The following is a 9,417-nucleotide window of genomic DNA, read 5'->3' on the forward strand; positions in this document are numbered from 1 at the left end:
AGAAAACATGTTTTCAGTTAGAGAATATGTGCTGATTAATTCAACCAAGAGTTTTTGAAGGTCCGTTAAGTCAGAAACTTATTCTTTAAGCAAAACTGGAACATCACTTAGTTTCCCAGAACACCTTCTTTTTCTAATGATTAGTCAAGTGACTTGTCCAAGATTCACTCCGTGATTGGTAACTTGTACACAGGGTCTTGGAATATTTTATAGGAAATTTATTTAAAAATACTCAATGCGGTCTATGGCCATGCTACCCTGAACAAGCCTGATCCCATCTGATCTTGGAAGCTAAGTAGGGTCAGGCCTGGTTAGTACTTGGATGGGAGACCACCTAGGAAGACCAAGTACTATAGGCATAAAAAAAAAATAATAATAAAGTAATAAGGGATTGTAAGCTGACAAGGTCCTTGCGATCTGTGAGGTCAACCAAGGGTTGCTTCGCCTAAAAAAAAAAAAAAAAACAACCACGATGCAGCTATCATTTATCTCTTGCTGCAGGAGAAGATGCTAGGCAGACCCTAAAACAATACCCAGTGGAAAGATCATTAGGTAGGTTACACTGTAGCATCAACGTGGCGAGGCCGTCTTCTCCATCTTGTCTTACCCGCAGAAAACCAGCACAACAACACTAACAGTACACATAAGTTTTGGGTGAAATCCTCATTCAGTAGCCCTTTGACAAACTTTCATCTACCACGGATTAGGTCTTATTCTTCATTTTCACTGAATAATTATCTAATAGAAAAAGTAATAAATGATAATCATAAATGGAACCCACCACCTTGCAACTTCTATTCGAGACCAGAGCTGCTTTCTGCTTGGTAGTCACTTTTCTCTCTTGTGTGATGGAATGTTTAGATGAAGCAATCTGCTCAGATTTCAGCCATTAACACACACCTTTTCATTCAGGAGCTTGTGTAACGATTTTTCCTAAGGTCAATTACTAAATCTAAAAACTTGCTGATCTTGTTTTATACCATTGTAATTTTCCTTATCAGTCCCTCCAATGTCTTTTTCAGGGCTGAATCAAGCATGATATTCTTTTTATTTGTATTTTTGTTTCATTGTTACCCTCTTAATATAAACCTCTTTGATTGCTATCAACTGTAAAAACTGTTCCTGGCTAAATACAATAGATGTATCTCTGAAGCATTGCATGCAAATTGAATTTTTGTAAACTGAATCACATTTATTCTTAGACTATAATTTCAGAAGTATAGTTCAAAAGAATGTACATTGCTTCAAGAGATGGCGAAATAATTTCAGATGCCTATTTGGAATTATTAAATGAATATGCCTACATCTTTTCACTTTGTATAGAACATATGTGGTAGGATCAATAAATGAGACATGAAAAAAATCCACTAACATTTTACCTGAATAATAAACACATTTTAAAAAATTTTTATTTTATTTTATTTTTTGGTAGAAACGCTACCTGCATTTTAAATTCAGGATGCAGAATTCAAGTTGATGCTTTCTCTGGCTGTGGTTGATTCAATTACTTCACTCACAGGGATTAGGCTTAGAGCCCAATTCTATGCAATTTACATTTTGCCATTAGCTTATTTTGACAGTTTGGGATTGTCACTTGGAATGTTGAATCCACTTCTGACCTTGTCTAACACCTCAGAAATATTTCCATTTTCTCTTTTCAACATGAGTCAATATAGTCCAGGATATAAATCCTACTGAAAAATTCAAAGGGGAGAGGGATATAGGTGTAGAATGAAACTGACTTTTGTTGAGTGTCTTCTATGTCGAGTTCAAAGCCAGGTACTCTAGAAACATTATTTCTCATTTCATCCTACATCAAAGCTAGGAAGAATATTATTGCATCCATTTGACAGTTGAGGAAACTGGTTTAGAGACTTTAATTAACCCGCCTGAAGACACACAGTAAGAACGGCAGCATGGTATAAGGGAGGAGCAGGGATTTGGGAATCAATTAGACACTGGATTTGGGTACCTGCCTGACACTGGGAAAGATGTTCCCTAAGTCTCAGCTTCTCCATATACAAAAGATATCTTCTTCCAGATTCATTATGAAAGTAAAAAATAATATACGCACAATACCTATCATACAATAGGTGCTCAATAAATTACGGCAATGGTTTATATACTGAACTCAAATTCACAGCCAGTGCTCTTTACAGGACAAAATCCATTTAAAATGGCGGCGTACCTAAGGAAACCGAGAAACCTCATAATAATCCCTCAAAGAATGGTGTTCTTAGAAAAAGTCCATGAAAAACTGAGGTATGTTTTTTTTTTTCTTCTCCTAGATATCCCTAACAAAAATCAGCAAAAAGAACAAAGTGGCCAATGGTCTTCAGAGCAACATGCTCAAGTTTTATTGTGACTACTGTGATACATACCTCACCCATGACCCTCCATCTGTGAGAAAGACACACTGCAATGGAAGGAGACACAAAGAGAATGTGAAAGTCTACTATCAGAAACGGATAGAAGAGTAGGCTCAAAGCCTGATTGAGAAAACAACTGTGGCATTTCAACAAGGAAAGATGCCTCCCATTCCATTCTCTGTTCCTCCTCCTGCAAGGGCAATGATTCCACCTCCCCCCAGTCTCCCGGGTCCTTCTTGCCCTGGTATGATGCTAGCATTCTAATGCAGGACCCACCTATGATGCCAATGATGGGCCCTCCTTCTCCTGGGAGGATGCCTGTGGGACCTGCTCCTGGAACGAGGCCACCTATGGGAGGCCACGTGCCAGTGATGCCAGGACCCCCAGTGATGAGACCTCATGCCCATCCCATGATGGTCTCAATTGGCCAGGAATGACTCAACCAGACAGATAAAGAGAGAGGGGAGCCTCTTTCTATCAGCTTTGTGTTACTTGTTCTACTTCACCAGGAGATTATGGTGCTGTGACTCTGGACGTTTTCTAACAGCATGACAAGGAAGCCTCGCTCCTTCTTCCTATCAAAGAGAAAGTAGTTTTGGAGGGGAGTAGTGGGACAAAAAAAAACAACAACAAAACAATTTTCATTTGTATGGTGAAATGTGGAAATAAAATTGTCAACTCTTTTAGTTAAAAAAAAAATCAGCAAAGGAGTCAGCAACATAAGAGCCATGAACAAGCTGATTTCTAACCCTGACTCCAACATGAGCCGCATGATCTTGGGTGAGTCGTTTAATCCCCTGAACATCAGCTTCTTTATATTAAAATTGCAAAGCTGGAGGAGATAATTGTTCAGATGCCTTCTAGCTTTAAAAGTCTATGATTCTCATTTGACCAGAACCTGGGAGACAAATCCCAAGTCTTCTTTGTGTGACTCTTTAATAAGCCTGTCAGACAGAACTAAACATAAAGAAGTGAATGATCAGTTGATCATTTAAAAGCCCATTTCCTCATTCTCTGTTCCAGTTTATCAGGAATCTTGTCATTGAACCATACATGTAAGCTAGAGCCAGAAAAAGTACCTACAATAGAGCTGCTTTCAGCCAAGACGGGTTGAAACCAACCAAAGTTGATGATGAGAGATAACTGCTGGTCTGCATGTATCGTAGACCATGTAACTCTCCATGTCAAATTAAAAATTGAAAAGGCTCTTTGAACAACAAGAGCAGCTTTTCTGTAGCTTCAGTATCTGCCATCAGCAAACAAAATTAACCATCCGAGGGCCTTTCAATAAAGGACTCACCCGCTGTTGCATTTTGTCAGGTCCACAAACCTGTGTGGTAATGGATATAAGGATATATCAGCATCAGCCACCGTTTAAAACACCTTTACAGTGGTTATTGACTAAACCAAACGGGCCTTTACAGTGGTTATTGACTAAACCCAAAAGCAAAAAGGTATAATTGATTAAAATTATCTTGACTCCTGCTTAATCTTTTCAATGTATATATTTCCAATCCAATCTTTAAGAGAGTATGATTCAGTAACTCAAGTCAATAAATATTAATAGAGTATCTGCTATTTGCTAAGGTCTGAGGTAGGCATTGTGGAGACGGAGCAAAGACAAAGGACTTTTAAATGAACAAAACATGATATCTGCCTTAAAGAAACTAACAGTTTAATAATTTCCCTACCTATAAAGCATGTTTGAGCTCTAAGACTTAAACATGGGAACATAGCTAAAATTTTTTTTAAAAAGGGTTGAAATGAATTTTCTCTACAGATGGAAGAAGCTCAGTCCACTGGGAGAGATGTTGACAGGTGTGAGTGAGGAAGGACGGACAGTCCCGCATTATACTCTATCCCTTAGGTCAAGGTTGATGATTCCCTCCACATTTCTTTGGGTTTTGTGACCCCAGTCAGGACGTGGAGAAGGGAGAGGAGCGAGTGGGATGGACAAAGTTGGCAGCAACGCTGTCTTGCGATATGCTTTCATCTCATTCAAATTTATAGGTGTGAGAATAAATAAAAGATTAAGAAAGTCTCATTCAGCTGCCCTCTAACTAAAAATATGGCTTTTGGCATGAACAGGAGATAGGTGAAGGGAGAAGCAAGTTAGGGAGATGAGAAATCATTTCTCTCTCCTTAGTTACTCTCTCAGTTATAAGGAGAGAATTAGGCTGATATTTTATGATCTGATTTGGTGACGACATTTAATTTAAAGGCTGATATCTGTACGTGGAGATTTGTGATGTGGAAGATTCTACTCTAAGTATGTTATCTTAGTGATTCATACAGTTTATAATCAGGAACCCTGATTAATTTTTAGATATGTTTTCTTTATACAGTTATTGATATACACAAATCATATGCAGGGTGCTTATTTTACTTATCCACATTACATGCAATGAAGGGAATGAACACTGGTTTATACTGAATATATAGCTCATGAGCTTTTAAAATAACTCTTAAATGCTTTTTTAAAAATCAAAATCATATCATGTTCTACATTTTGAACTTGCTAAAGACAATAACTTTTTCCTATGACATGTTGTAAAGAAATATGAAACCTTCAGTGAGTCTCAACAAGAAAAACAACACTTGATTGTCAGCATCTCGCTACATCCCTTCGTGGTCTCCCTACCACTGCCGCCCTGATTTAGGATGCAGGGGCCTCTGCAATCACTTCCTGTCTTCCCCCTTCAATCCCTCCCTCCCATACCTGCCAGATTTAGTCATAAACTTCCAGAATCTTCATAACATTCACCTGTGCAGTCTTCAACATCTCCTCAATGCTTGCAAGGCAAAACTTAAACACCCGAATTTCACACTCAGAGTTCAACTAACTGGCTCCAGCATACCAGTTCAGCCTTTCTTTGGTCCAGTAAAGCTGGGAATTCACCCTGGGACCTTCATCGACACCCTTCTGCCTAGAGTGCCCTTTCTCTGATTTGTCATTCTTTATCCCCTATCTATGCGTTAAAGTCTTTTCACGATTCCCTCCTTGATCACTCCAACCTAGGAGTCTCACAGCAAGAGTTCTCAAGTCTCGGAAAATGCCATCCTTTCTCATCTCCTCAAATCTCTTACGTTTCTATTTAACTTTCTTTGTCTGGAGTATGTCTTGCTTCTGATGAAGTCAGAGACCATAAATTATATACTCCTTTCTAATCTTCATGCATCTAGGAACATAGGAGCTTTGTTGAGTTTGTGTTTTTTAATATTTTCCCCTTGATAATTTTTTTAAAGGAATCAGTCGATCCATTGTTAGGAAAAGACTGTAAGAATGTTTAGTCAGGTAGAAGAGAAATAGTAACAATCCTCAGAAAGTCAAAGCAGGCTGTTTTCTGCAATGCTGGTAAATAGTTTGGATATACTTGGTCAGTTATTTAACTCACAGAGCAGATATTGGCTAAATTTACATATAATTTGACCTTATTGGAGACACAGTAGAAATGGGGATAGTTTTAATGTTACCACCTTTTCTGATGATACCCAATTCCATTAGCCTCCAAAGGAGAACTGTTCCGTTGGAAGGAAATGAGAAAAATTCTGTGAGGTCATCCATGTGGAAAGAGGACTTGCAAAGTCCTTTAACAAAGTAGCACTAAGAATTCTAGGGTTGGCAATGGAAGGAAAATAAGAGCAAAGTAGAGAGGGGCAAAGAACTCTGTGGTCCCGAAACTTAGAGATCCCCATTCCCTGGGGAAATATTTTTAATAATTATTATTTCCACCAACAGAATGGGCTCAGGGGTATTGCTCTTCCTTTAAAGCTCGAGATCAAGAAAAGATAAGCTACTCTTTCCTCCATCAATCATGACCTTTCCTGTAAAGCTGAAGGATGAATCTCCATGTGGGCTGGAATCACTAACCCATGTCTGTGAATTCTTGTCTCAGAGGTATTTTTACTCTTTGATGGTCATTTCTGGTCCCATCACATGTAAATGAATGTATCAATTTCCTTACAGTGCCTGTCAGGAATTCTGAGAGTTGTCCAGAGATAGAAACATCCTGAAGGACAGAAGGTGTGGCTTCTTCTGGTACGAGGAGAAATGGGCTCCTTATATCTGGGATAAGAGTTAACTTTAATATAAAGAATCAGGATAATCAACTCAACTCATATTTTTACAAGGGAGAAGGGAATAGACTTTTCCTCATTTCTCCTTCTTCCCACATAGAGCTCTGGTTATTCATTTTAAACTTTAGAATATCCTTTCCCTAATAAAGTAGATCATAAAGTTTGAATTGGAAGGATACAACAGTGTGATCTTTTTAAAAGGAAGTCATTGCTTCTGTACATTTTAGAGACAAACTACACTTGAGTAAGTCATAATAAGGCTGGAAAAAGAGGAGAACTAGTCTTGAAAGATTTAGAAAATAGAAGCACGTACACAATTGTTCACAATATATACAGGAATACTTCCCTTATAAAAAACAGTGATGTGCAATAAAAGTGTCATCAAGCATGGTGCCCATGACCATAACTGAAAATGTAGTAGATATTCAATTGTTATTAGTTGAATACATGAGAGTCCTGGATAACAGTGATGTAGAATCAAGATCATAATACTTGCCATTTTTGGACATAGCATATGTTATTTACTCTATATTATTTGTAATCCTTACAAGGTTAGAGATAATAGGATTATTAATACTCTTTTTGCAGGTAAGGAAACTTAGATTTAGTGAGGCTAAGTAACTTGCTTGAGGTTATACACTTAATGAATGATGGAGTCAGTACTTGATTTTACTGTTCTTACTTAAAATACTCGCTTTTTTTTGGTCCTACCACAGAAGGGAAAAATAACACCTCCAGTAGAAAGACACAGATTCTTTTTTCTAACAAATTTCTGTTACCCATTTGATCCCTGCCATGCCAACTTCCTGTCACACTCCTTTCCATGATATCGCTATTGTCAGTGTACCTTAAGAGAGTCTCAGAGCTTGACTGGCTCAAGACTTCAGACAGCCTCTAAGAGGCTTCAAGATTCGAAGGGGCTCACAGGTAAAAATCTAGATGCAGAAGTATTTAGAGATCGGTGTCAATGCTGCTAAGGGCCTAGATCAAACTTGTAAGAAATTGTTCAACTTAGAAGTGTAGGTGTTAGGGTTTGCATTACTTGGGATGCTTTTTGGCCACAAGTCGCAGGAAAATGTGTCTCACAAGAAAAGAACTTCAAAGGTAGAGTAAGTTCCAGGCCCATTACAATCAGCTACCCAATGCTGCCATCAACAACCGAGTTCACTTTCTCTCCCATTTGCAATTCTCAGACTTTGCTCTCAGCTGATTTCTCTTACAGATGATGCAAGATGGCTGCCAGGGAGAGAGAGAAAGAGGGAGGAGAGGGAGGGAGGGAGAGGGAGAGAAAGAGAGAGAGAGAGAGAGAGAAAGGGAGAGAGAGAGAGAGAGAGAGAGAGAGAGAGAGAGAGAGAAAGAACATAGGGAAGAAGCCATGAAATAGTCTTTCCTTCAACCTAATTAGGGTGACAAGTCACATGCCTATTCATGGATTAATAATGATTGCCAGGGGAAAGCAGTGTCCTAATTTGGGAGTAAAAATCTGAAAAAAAACCTGGGAAGTCGTGTTAGGCAGATAGAGGAGTATGGACTCTGGGTGGGTAACATTGAAGTGCTACTCTTAAGAGAAATGGCTCGAATGATTTTAAAAAAATGAGATAGATACCAATGATCCAATGAGTGGCCAAGTGGACTACATCCTTGAGGCAGATCCTCCCAGCCCAACACATAACTGCAATTTGGGAAAAGTATATAACACACATATTTACATATTTTTAGCTTTTTAAAGGAGGAGTCATAACGTTTTAGCCATTTCATTGGCAAAACTCTGATAAAGGGGATTGCTGTCAGAAATTTACAAAGAAAAAAACAATTTATGTAAATAATTACACAGTCAGAGAGACAGCGCTGTTCACTTTGAATAGTCTAGATAACTTGCACGAAATGGTCATTTTGTCTTTGTTTTATGTAAATCTTTGACAACTTCCTATTTAATGTCCCTGAACATCCTCATTAGGAGACAGCTCAACCTGATGTGTCAGACTGTAGACCGGGAAGCTAGGTGACCTGAACTGAATTCTCTACCTTGCCACTTAAAAACGAAACAGTCTCAGCCAATCATTTAACTTTCCGCAACTCAGTTTCCTACTCTGCATATAAAATGGAAATGATTAGAAGAACAGTGATAAGGTCGCTCTGAGAATTAAAGGAGATAATAAATATACAGTACTTAGAACAGTGGCTAGCCTAGAGTGCCGTATGTGTGATAGATAAAATAAGCACCCCAGTGTTTACAAAGAAATGGTCTACTCTGCCTTTCCTCGTGCACTGCGTGCCGATCGCATATTTCCCTACACGTCCCTGGACCCGAGGGCTTACTCTGTTGGGTGCTCAGGGAGGCCCTCTCAAGGCCCCGATTTTGTTCTTTACTCCTGCATAAATAAATGGTCTAAAATCTGCTAGCATCTGACTTCATAGGTCAGCTTTTCTTATTTCACAGAAAACCAAATGGAAGATTGGAATTGCCAGCTGTCTGGTGTTTAATAGGGAATTTTTCCCTTTCCCTCCCCACCATTTTTTTTATAGTTCACCTATCATATTCGTGTGCAATTGAATGCCTTTCCCGTATACTATACTTGCCAACTCTATCTCTAGTAATTATTCTGTTTTAGTCCACTGCAATGTACCTGCCAACAATCTGAAATGTGCAGGTGGTGGCTGCTCAGCACTGCCTGCCTCACTCCCTCTCCCATTTGCATGCACCCTGTGGTGGCAACCTAATGTGATGGCTCTGACACCACGCACAATGGAGACAATGACAGGAGGCCAGGACTGCACAAGTGCCTCTTCTATTTACCATCCAGATGATTTTTTTTTTTTTTTTGTATTCCCTTTCCCTTCTTTTTCTCAAAGAGAAAGTAAGAGCCTGCACACACTATGCTTTATGCACTTGTAAAATACAGGAAAGTAAATGTCCTTGGTGCCTCAGGAGGAATATAGCCCCTTGCACCCCCTCCAAATACACTTCATA

At 38.9% G+C, this 9,417-nt stretch overlaps 2 pseudogenes; both read left to right on the forward strand.

Moving 5' to 3' along the window:
- The first annotated feature begins 240 nt into the window (after positions 1–240).
- LOC111743288 lies at positions 241–359 on the forward strand (annotated as a pseudogene).
- A 1,961-nt stretch (positions 360–2,320) lies between these two features.
- On the forward strand, positions 2,321–2,823 carry LOC105293823 (annotated as a pseudogene).
- The last annotated feature ends 6,594 nt before the right edge of the window (positions 2,824–9,417 follow it).

This window comes from Pteropus vampyrus, unplaced genomic scaffold (assembly GCF_000151845.1).
Source record: "Pteropus vampyrus isolate Shadow unplaced genomic scaffold, Pvam_2.0 Scaffold4, whole genome shotgun sequence".
NCBI classification, from domain to species: domain Eukaryota; kingdom Metazoa; phylum Chordata; class Mammalia; order Chiroptera; family Pteropodidae; genus Pteropus; species Pteropus vampyrus.